Genomic DNA, 9,627 nt, shown 5'->3' on the forward strand with positions numbered 1-9,627 from the left:
CCAATTGTTCTATAAACCTCTCCCATACTCCCACGAGAGTCATCACCCAAGGTTGGAAGCTGTTCTGGTTGCATTTGGAAGCTTGCTATATGGGCAGTGAGAATGGATTCCCCCCCCAACGCCCCCGGAGTCTCCTGTGGTGAGAGGAGAGCTTGGCTTAAAAGCCTGGATTGAGTGTGAAGTGGACATTGTGGTGGTAGAAGCAGAGGCAGTTTCTTCATATTCTGAAAGCCAAAAGGCACTGTGGCCCAAGCAGTCACCATGTACCTCAGGGGTTGGCAGTACCCCTGGGGTTTGCTTCCTTCAGGGCACCGGGGATCTTGCTTCTTAAGTATTTAGAGGCAAATCAGTGCTGTGGAACTTGGCACTTAGATAAGGAATCCTACCAACTTGGCCCGTGGACTCCTGGTCTGGTGTTTCAGGCCGGAGCATGATTGACACAGGGAAGCCTTCACGGCTGCACCTGAACTTCCAGAAGGAGCAAAGATACCTCCCTCATTTTCAGTCTAAACATATCTTTGGCATTTTAAGTGAAGCATTTGTTTTAAATGACAAATGATAGAGAATAAATTTAAATAAAATGTGAATGTGACAAGTTAAAAGTTAGCATAGTTCTTCTGCAAGGTGAGAGGGAACTACAGAGACCTGGGGAAATGGGTGCAACATGGGGTTCTGTGATATCTGGGGAACACAGGATACAAGGTTCATCAGAAAAGCTTTTTTTTTCCTTGAGAACTTGCCTTAGAGGAGATAATTACAGTGAAAAGGAAAAGGAAGCACACTGCATACCTCTAATGCCCTTCACCCCAGGCTAGCCAGGGCCTGGAGGAGGACAAACTCTGTCAGGTTTGCTGACTGACTGAACGAACTTCCTTCTATTTCTCTTTCACACACAAGCTTACAGACTTATTTGCATCCACCATTTAGCAAACATTTTGAAATGGCTGACATTAAGAAATACAGGTTCAACAGATCTGAAAGACATGCAAATGAAAATTAAAACTCTAAAGCTAATTAACATAGCAAGGGATGGAGCAATTGCATTGGAGGGGTAATTATACCCAAAACTTAGATAAGGAATCCTACCAATATTGAATGTGAAGTGTATCTCTGAATTTCTTACCAAAGGAAAGACGGTGGGTTTGTGAATACTTATTATGAAAAAGCATGTCATTTGGATAAAAGACCTCAAATCACAAAAGACATGGAAGAAAACATAGGCAATATACTCTTAAACATTAACCTCAGAGATGTATTTGGTAACAACTCTAGTGGCAAAGGGAATAAAAGCAAAACTAAGCAAATGGGACTGCAGTAAGCTATAAAGCCTTATAGAGTAAAAGAAATTCTATAAAGCCTTATAGAGTAAAAGAAATTCTACAAAACCAAATAGGCAGCCTACGGAGTAGGACAAGATCTTTTCATATCTCATATCTGACAAGGGGTTAATTCCTAAAATATAGAAAGAACCTAAATAGCTCAACAATAACAACAAAAACAAGCAACCCAATAAAAAAGGGACAGAAGACCTAAGCAGACTCCTCTCCAAAGAAGATACAGAGATGGCTTGCAGGCACCTGAAAATGCTGAGCATCACTTATTATAAGGGAAATGCAAATCAAAACCACCATGAGATACCACCTCACCCTTGTGAGAATGGCCCATCACGAAGACTGGAAACAAGCGCTGTTGAGGTTGTGGTGAAAAAGGAACATTCAGTCACTGTTTGTGGGAAGGTTCATTGGCACAGCCTCTACTGAAAACAGTATGGAGACTTTTTTAAAACCTAAAAATGGAGATGTCAAATGACCTAGCAATACCACTGCTGGATATTTATCTAAGAATACAAAAACACTGATAGGAAAAAATTTGTGCACCCCTGTGTTCATTGCAACATAGCTCACAATAGCCAAGTCCTGGAATCCATCTTAATGCCCATCAACAGAAACTGGATACATTGAGTGTGGACAGACACTCAATGGAATGTTACTCAGCTGCTAAAAAAGATGAACACATGATTTCTGGAGCAATGCAGGTGGACATCGAGGTAATTTTGCTAAGTGAAGTGAGCCAGAACCTGAAGGACAATTACTGGAAATTTCATTCATTTGTGGAATATGAATAACTAGAGAAAATGAACTGGAAAAATACCACAAAATAACTCTAGACTAAGTGAAAAATATGGTGGTTAGCTGGGAGGAGAGGACAGAGAGGTTGGTGTGGTGTGGTGGAGCTCTGGTGGTGGCAGAGTGGATGAGACATGTACACATGTTAAAGAGAAGTTGTATTCCCCAAATTACATAGTTTTCTAAACAAATGGCAAGTCAGTGAAATTTGATTTTATTAAAAAAAGCATATCATCTCACAAAGAGAAATTTCCTGAGTGCTGAGAGGAATTTGTTGTATGGGTGTTATATAGCAGCGAGCTATAGATATAACCGTTTCTTACATTTGTTCTTAATCAAAAACACAAAGCACACATTCTGAAGTCACATTGATGTCATGAAATTCTAAAGGGGACTTAGTGGGTTGTTCTCGCTATAAAGTCTTGGTGGTGGTCTGACCTGAAGGAATGACTGGCTGCTACTAGCATTTCTTACCCACTGCTGTCCTGGGAAGCCACCCAGGACACAAAACCACATGATATTCAGAAGGCATAGTCAAGGAGGCACACCTTATCCAAATGTGGGGGTGGAGGGAGAACAGATAGTCAAGCAACTCAACTGGTATCTTGAAGTACTACATATTAAACAGATGCTGATATATTTTGACATATGGTCAAAACAACAAGATCCCAACAATATGAGACCTTTGAAGAAATTTCAGAGAGGGAGTAGACTCTCTCTCCTCCCCAGACCTTGTGATAAATATATTTATTCTCTGACTCTGAGAATGATTTGAAGGGGAAAAGTATTGAAAAACCCTCTTAAGTATATCATTTTACCTTTTACTAAGAGCTATCTGGCTGACAGTTCCAAATTGGTGTCCACAATCACTACTTCAAGGACAGACATTGCAGATTGAGAAAGGAGGCTTATGTCTTTATCTCAAGCAGATGGGCAAGAAAAACAGAATTTTGTTGTTACATGATGCATCCCCTGACAGTGCTTTTGAGCAATGAGGCTTTATCCAAGCCAACACACAAATGCTGGCATCGCTAGACATGCCTAGATTGAGAAATAGATAAGCTGTGAGTTATAGATGCAATTCTAGTTTAAAATCTGTGATTCAGTGGAGGGGTTTGCATTTGCTTTTAATACTCTTTGATGTCATTTTAATCTTCACATGAAATATCAGTCTTTACATCCAATTATTTTGAGCTATTGCCAGGGTTAATGAGCAGCAATAGAACTTGAAGCAGGCCAGAGGCCCCCTCTACTTAGTGTGGGCAACAAATTCCACTAAAATCTGGGGATGTGGGGGAGACAGACTATACTGTAGCCATCCCACGTTTTCATAACTATTTGGATCATAATGTTATTGGTGTCCCTGCCCTGGACTTGCCCAGACGTGCTCTTGGTAAACTGTCCCTCCAATAGTAAAAACTCCCCAATGATTTCCTCTTACAGACTTGGACTAAAATGCACAGTTTTGACCATAAACCCCAAAGCTCCACAGGGCCTGGCTCCGGTCACTTCTCTGCTGCTTTTGCCACCCACTCCTTCTTGGCCCCTCCTAGTTGGCCCTTCTCCAGCCACAGTGACCAGTGTTTCCTCAGATGTGCCAAGTTCACTCTCACGCCAACTCTGCTCTCCTGCTGGCTATCAACACATTTCAATCCCTCACTCTTAAGTATTATTTCCGTTTTCACCTCCTTATTGTAACTTTACCGGACTGTCTTATCTCTGTCAACTTATCAAGCCATTTTGCTTCCTCAAGACTTTATCACCAACATTGTATTATTTATCTGTTTGATGATTTAGTTTATATCCATCTTCTTCACTAGAATGTATACTTCATGAAAGCAGGAATTTTTCTGTTTTGTTCTCTGTTGTAGCCCCATTATCTAGAACAGTCCTAGCCCAGAATATGTACATGGTGATTTTTTTTTTGGAGGGGGTGGAGAGTTAAGTTAATGCTTCATACCATTGTTTATCTGTGGTTGATGAAAGGTCCAGAAGTGGTGTTTGTGTGGAGAGGAGAGGCAACAGAAGATGAACTAAAATGATGTTTATTCTCTTTTTAAGGGAGAAAGTTCTAGAAAGTCAAGATCTTCAAGTAGATCAATTGAGACAGAATTCTTCCCTCAACGTGTCTTAGGAAGGGAATTCTGGACATTTCATCAACAGAGAGCTTTTAACATTTCTTTCATATCTTTTGTTAGATCATCCTACTAAACCCCATACTTTTTCAATAACAATCCATTGTCTTATTCAATTATATTAATTACAGTCATATGTACTGTCAAGTAAAACATCAGATTAGAATAATCGAGTAACTATGTGACTCTGAAATAATTTTGTCTGAAAGCAAAGTGCTTGTGTGGCTTCAGCTCCAATAATTAGATGCCCCTCACTACTGGACTCCCTGAAATTTTGAAAGTAGTTCAAGAGCCCCCATTAACATCTAAAACACTGTGACTTGCCTAGGGGCACATAGCAAATCATTGCAAATATGGGATTGGAATCTTGGTTGTGTGGCTCCCACACTAGTGCTCTGTAGTATTGCACGAGCTGTTTTACATAAGGTTTACCACACATTAGCTCCGCTCAAGTGGTTGGCTTAGAGGCCAATTTAACAATAGCAATTATTGTTATACTATTAGGATATACTATGTTTGTGCTGAGTGGCCTTCCTGACTTTGATGTGATTCTCAAAAATAACCTTCCCATGGTTTCATTACTCCCATTTTTTTAAAAAGATTTATTTATTTATGCGTACAGAACTGGGGTACAAGCCAGAGGCACAGGGGTATTGAAAGGATTCACCAGTGGCATAGTGGAGAACAGAGTAGGCAGACCGACGAAATACACTGCTGAGGGGAGCAGCGGGCGGGTCAGGAGAGGTCTGCCACGCCATGTGGGTCGCCTCCAGGGCTGGGGATTGAACTCGTACTGAAATGTCTGCAGCCAGCTTACAGTACTGCATCCTAACCCATTGCACCACCAGGGAGGGCCCATTACTCCCATTTTTTGAAAGAAAAATGAGCAAAGAGAGCTTAAGTAACTTGCTCAAGAGCTCACAGCTAGAACATGGCAGAGTCAGGATTTGACCCTAGGGTTTTCTGCTTCAAACTCACATTTTCATTGTTAGACCTTGCTGCTACTCAACCTGGTGCCAAGTTCTTGAACATGACGCATCTATTGAGAGATTGTACACTGAAGAGGTAATCGTATTTTTTTTCTTTTCCACATTACTCTTCTTTTTGTACACGTTTTCATCTCAGTTGTAATCCCTGTGGACTTCCCACCACTGCTTCACCCATGGGCCATCACCAAAGTCCCATGTGCTCTTTCTACCCCAGTCTGGAGAGGTGATCATTTTGAATTATTTTGATGATGGAACATTCCTGCATGTTGGTAGGTTCCAAAAAGCACTGCCTCTTTAATTTATTGCTCTTGTAGCCCCAGGTCAAGAGAGACAGTTGTAGAAAAGCTGCCTGGAAGATGGATGGAGGGGACTTCAGAGAAGGCTGATCTCAAGTCACTTCTATGCTCACCCTAGTTCCTTTATTTTCCACAGATTTTCTAGCTCCATCCTTAGCTCATCCTCGTCTTCTACACACAAAATCTGTCACTTGTGTTCTATGACTGGGCAGTCTTTCTATCTGAGAACTACACTGCTAGGACATTTTCAAGACTACCCCATCTTCTCTTTCTTACAAATTGCTCTTCTGAGCATCTCAAGCAGTGGACATAAGTGTTTGTTGGTGATAAAGATCATGGCTCTTTCCTAATGAATATTTCGTTTCTGATAATGGACTTGTGACAAACAACTATCATTTGAATTTTAATGGCTATGATTTATATTGAATTTATATTGGCTGCCTTATGAATTGATGTTCCAGAAAGTCCCTGGTGGGTGAAAGACAGAGAATCATGTCTGGCATTGAGATGTTGAAGGGAAAAACATTACACTTTGTTCTTTTGGCGTATTCCCACTTAACTGACAAACCCGTTGAGCTGGAGAAGCTTTGTTTAAGGAAGGAGTGATTTAATTCATGACAGTCTAAATGTGATATTTCCAAGATGGGGTGGGAGGGAGATGTCTGAACTTTATTTTCTAGAGAAGGGAAGAAATGTAGCTTGGTGGGAAAAGTATGAACTTTACAAGCAAAAAGACCTGAATTTTTAATACCAGTGTCACTGTTCATTATTGCTGTTGCTATTGTAAGTAATCATAATAATAGTGGTAATAACAAACATGTATAGTTTACTTTGCAGATCTAAGCAATATACTGGATGCTCGCCTGAATTATCATATTTAATCACTGCAACAACTACAGGATACATTATCATGAGTTGTTATCAGTCACCTCTGTTTTACAATGAGGGGATCAAGGTTTACAGTCAGGGTCCTGGCAGGGAACAGAATTAAATTCATATGGTTCCTTTAAGGATCCTCTAATGAAAAAACTGCTTGCGGGGCTGCATCAGGAAACCAACAGAAGACTCTAGGTGCCAGAGTCAGCCTTGGTAACTACCCCCTCATGCTGAGGGGCAAGGAGATGAAATGCATGTGGTGGCATGAGCAGGAGGTCATGCCAGTGGGAGCTTATGGCTTAGGGGCAGCTCAACAGTCAGAAATGTGGCGTCAACTCAGGGGTGCATGGTGAACCCCTCTCTCCTCAAAGCCACAACCTCTCTCTTTCCCCATACAAATTGACTTCCTCTCTCTGCCTCTTGCTGACTGAACTTAAGGGCAAGCCAGAGGGTGAGGAAGACGGACTTGGCAGGTCAGCCTTCCAGGCTATAAGCTGCTTAGAGGATGAGGAGAATGGGCCGAGGACCAGACACTTGAGACAGGATAGTCACCCAGAATTTGGTTTGGCTGTTACCTGCCTAGGGGGGTATGGGAGAGCTTGACTGAAAGTCTTACTGGGAGCATAGAATAGTTCCCAAGCAGACCTGAAAAAGCGGGGAGAAATACTGACTGGGTATTTTTATGGAAGTTGGAGAATGTAAATTCCCATGTATGGTTATGATTCCAGCTTGCCTAGCTATGGAGCAGAGAGAGAAGAGGTAAGTTTTACAAGTCCAAACCCTTTATTATAGAGTATCAAATGGAGATTAACCACCAGAGTTTTTTTTCTTTTTTTTCTTTTTTGCTCCACATTATTTAACTATGGATTTAACTGGATTTTCAACTGGAATCAGTCTTTGTCTGATTCATATTCTAACTACCAGATTCTTGGGCTTTGTGATCCTGAGCAAATGACTTAACCTTTCTGAGCCTCAGTTTTCTCATCCATAAAATGAAAATGATATCTCTGTGCCTATGGCATAGCAGAGGACCCTTTCATGGCACTATTGTTGCTTCTTATTTCTGTTGCTGTTGCTCTGGCAGAGTTAGGTCCTTCTCCATCAGGGCTTTTGGACATCCTGATGTTCTGGTGTCTATGAAAAGGCTGGCACAGATCTTACTTCCATCTCCCTGAGGAGCTTATCTGTGGAGCACAAACTATGACCTCATTCTCAGGGTAAGTCTGAGAAAATTCGTCCTGCCAAGTGAAGCAACGAATAAGTCTAGCATTTATCTCCCTGGCGGGCTTCAGAAAGGAAATTGCAAAACATGCACCCACTCAGGTGCCACAGTGACATGATGGAGGAGCTGAGATGGGAAAAGACCCCTCACTCTATCCTTGGCATTCAACTTCGGAATATGGCCTTTCGGAGATGCTAAATAAGAAGAGTCGGGAGATGGGCACTTCTACCCTTCCACCTGCCAGTGGTTCTTAATGTCTTGCCATTCTAGAATTTTCTACTTCTCTCCTACTACTCCAGCTCTCCCAGTCCATGGATCAAGAGACATTTTGCACATAGTCTCTGTTGAATTCATCTCTACTCTATTGAAAGAAACACATTAAAGCCCAAACCAGTGGTACACCAACTAAGGTACCAATGGCTTATGTCTTTTTCTTTTTAAAATTAGGCCAACAAGATTAATTATAAAAATAATGGATGTTGCTGAACGAATTTGCCTGCCATTATCTTTTCACATGTGGAAACTAGAAATTACCTCTGAAAAACTCCAGGTCCCCAGACTTTGTGTGAAGAGTTGATCCATCAGGTGATGACACCCACTGCCGCCGGGGCGGGGGAGGTGCTGTCCGCACGTGCCCATTCTTTCTGCAGGGGTAAAATAAAGATTCCTCCAGAAAACTGTCGGAACTTTTCTAGTACTTTCAAAAAGCCTCGTTGAAAAAAAAAATCCTGGCATCTGTCCTTCAGCTTGCAGTCCTGTTGTGGATGAGAACAGATGCTACCCTGGCTAAATAAAAAGCACAACATGAGTCTTTTTCTTCCTGCATTTTAAACCAGAAAACACCATGCACTGCAGGCCAAAACAAGACAGGTGGCAGCCATTTGAATTGGAAATGAGGTGCTGAGATAATAGACTGTGGGGTCCACTGTGGCTGCCTCCAAAGAGGGGCTCTGGTCAGAGGGCGCATTGTTTTCTTCTTTTAATGAGCAGACTCCAAAATGTACAGCTCCTGATGCCACTTTGATTCCTGAAATTTTATTAATTGTTCTTTTGTGTGTTCAGCTTCACACAATTTGTTTTTGCTGAACCGCAGGCGTTGATCACACTGGACAAGGCAGCCTCTCACAGACCCTGGGCTTCCAGTGAGGCAACGTGGGCTGACACGGGTCTCTGTGGCTTGAGCCCCAGAGTCCGGATATTCTGAAAGTGCCTTTGTCACCTCCTTGTCCCTCAGGGGATAGGACTCTTTAGAACCCGGAGGAATAGACTCAGTATTCATAAGTGAAGAAAGCCTGAGAATCTTTAGTCATTTTCTGACTGGAAAAGGCAGAATTGTATGGTGGGTAAGAGGACCATGGTCCTTTCTGAGCTTCATCACTGCTCAGTTTTCTCTTCTTCTTTTTCACCATGGGGTGATACCCATAGAATAACAGTGTAACTGTTACAGGGCACCCTAGTGTGAACTGGGCTGCCTATTTGTGGTTCCTCACCCGTATGCTTAACATTTAGTTGTACTTCAGGCACACACAAAAGGGTCAATAATGGGTTTATTTACAAAAAGGGGAAAGGAAAAAGGACAACCAGGGAAAGAGAGAGAGATACAAGGTAACTAGAATATCTTACCAGCTCAGCTGACTTGCAACTCTAGTTGCAAGCTGACAGCCCCCAGTCCCATGGTCCCAAGAGAGCCATTGAGAGAGAGAGAGCTGTTGCCTGAGAGTGAGCCATTGAAAATGGCTCCCTATTTATCCCCCAAAGTCCCAGAATGCCTGCTTAGCTCTGCCCTTGGGTCTTCGCAGTTCTCTCCTTGGTGCTGCTGGGAGTTGTAGTTTCCAATCACTAGAGTAGGAGGTGGAGTCCAGAAAGCTGGAGCAGGGGGTAGAGTCCACAAAAACTGCAGTTTCTTTAGGACATCCTTCCCCCTTAACATAACCTCCATAGAAAGGGGAGGTCCCAGGTTTCCTGCCCTTCCTAATGAAGGCT

Source organism: Condylura cristata, unplaced genomic scaffold, assembly GCF_000260355.1.
Source record: "Condylura cristata isolate star-nosed mole 26May11 unplaced genomic scaffold, ConCri1.0 scaffold00007, whole genome shotgun sequence".
Classification (NCBI taxonomy): Eukaryota; Metazoa; Chordata; class Mammalia; order Eulipotyphla; family Talpidae; genus Condylura; species Condylura cristata.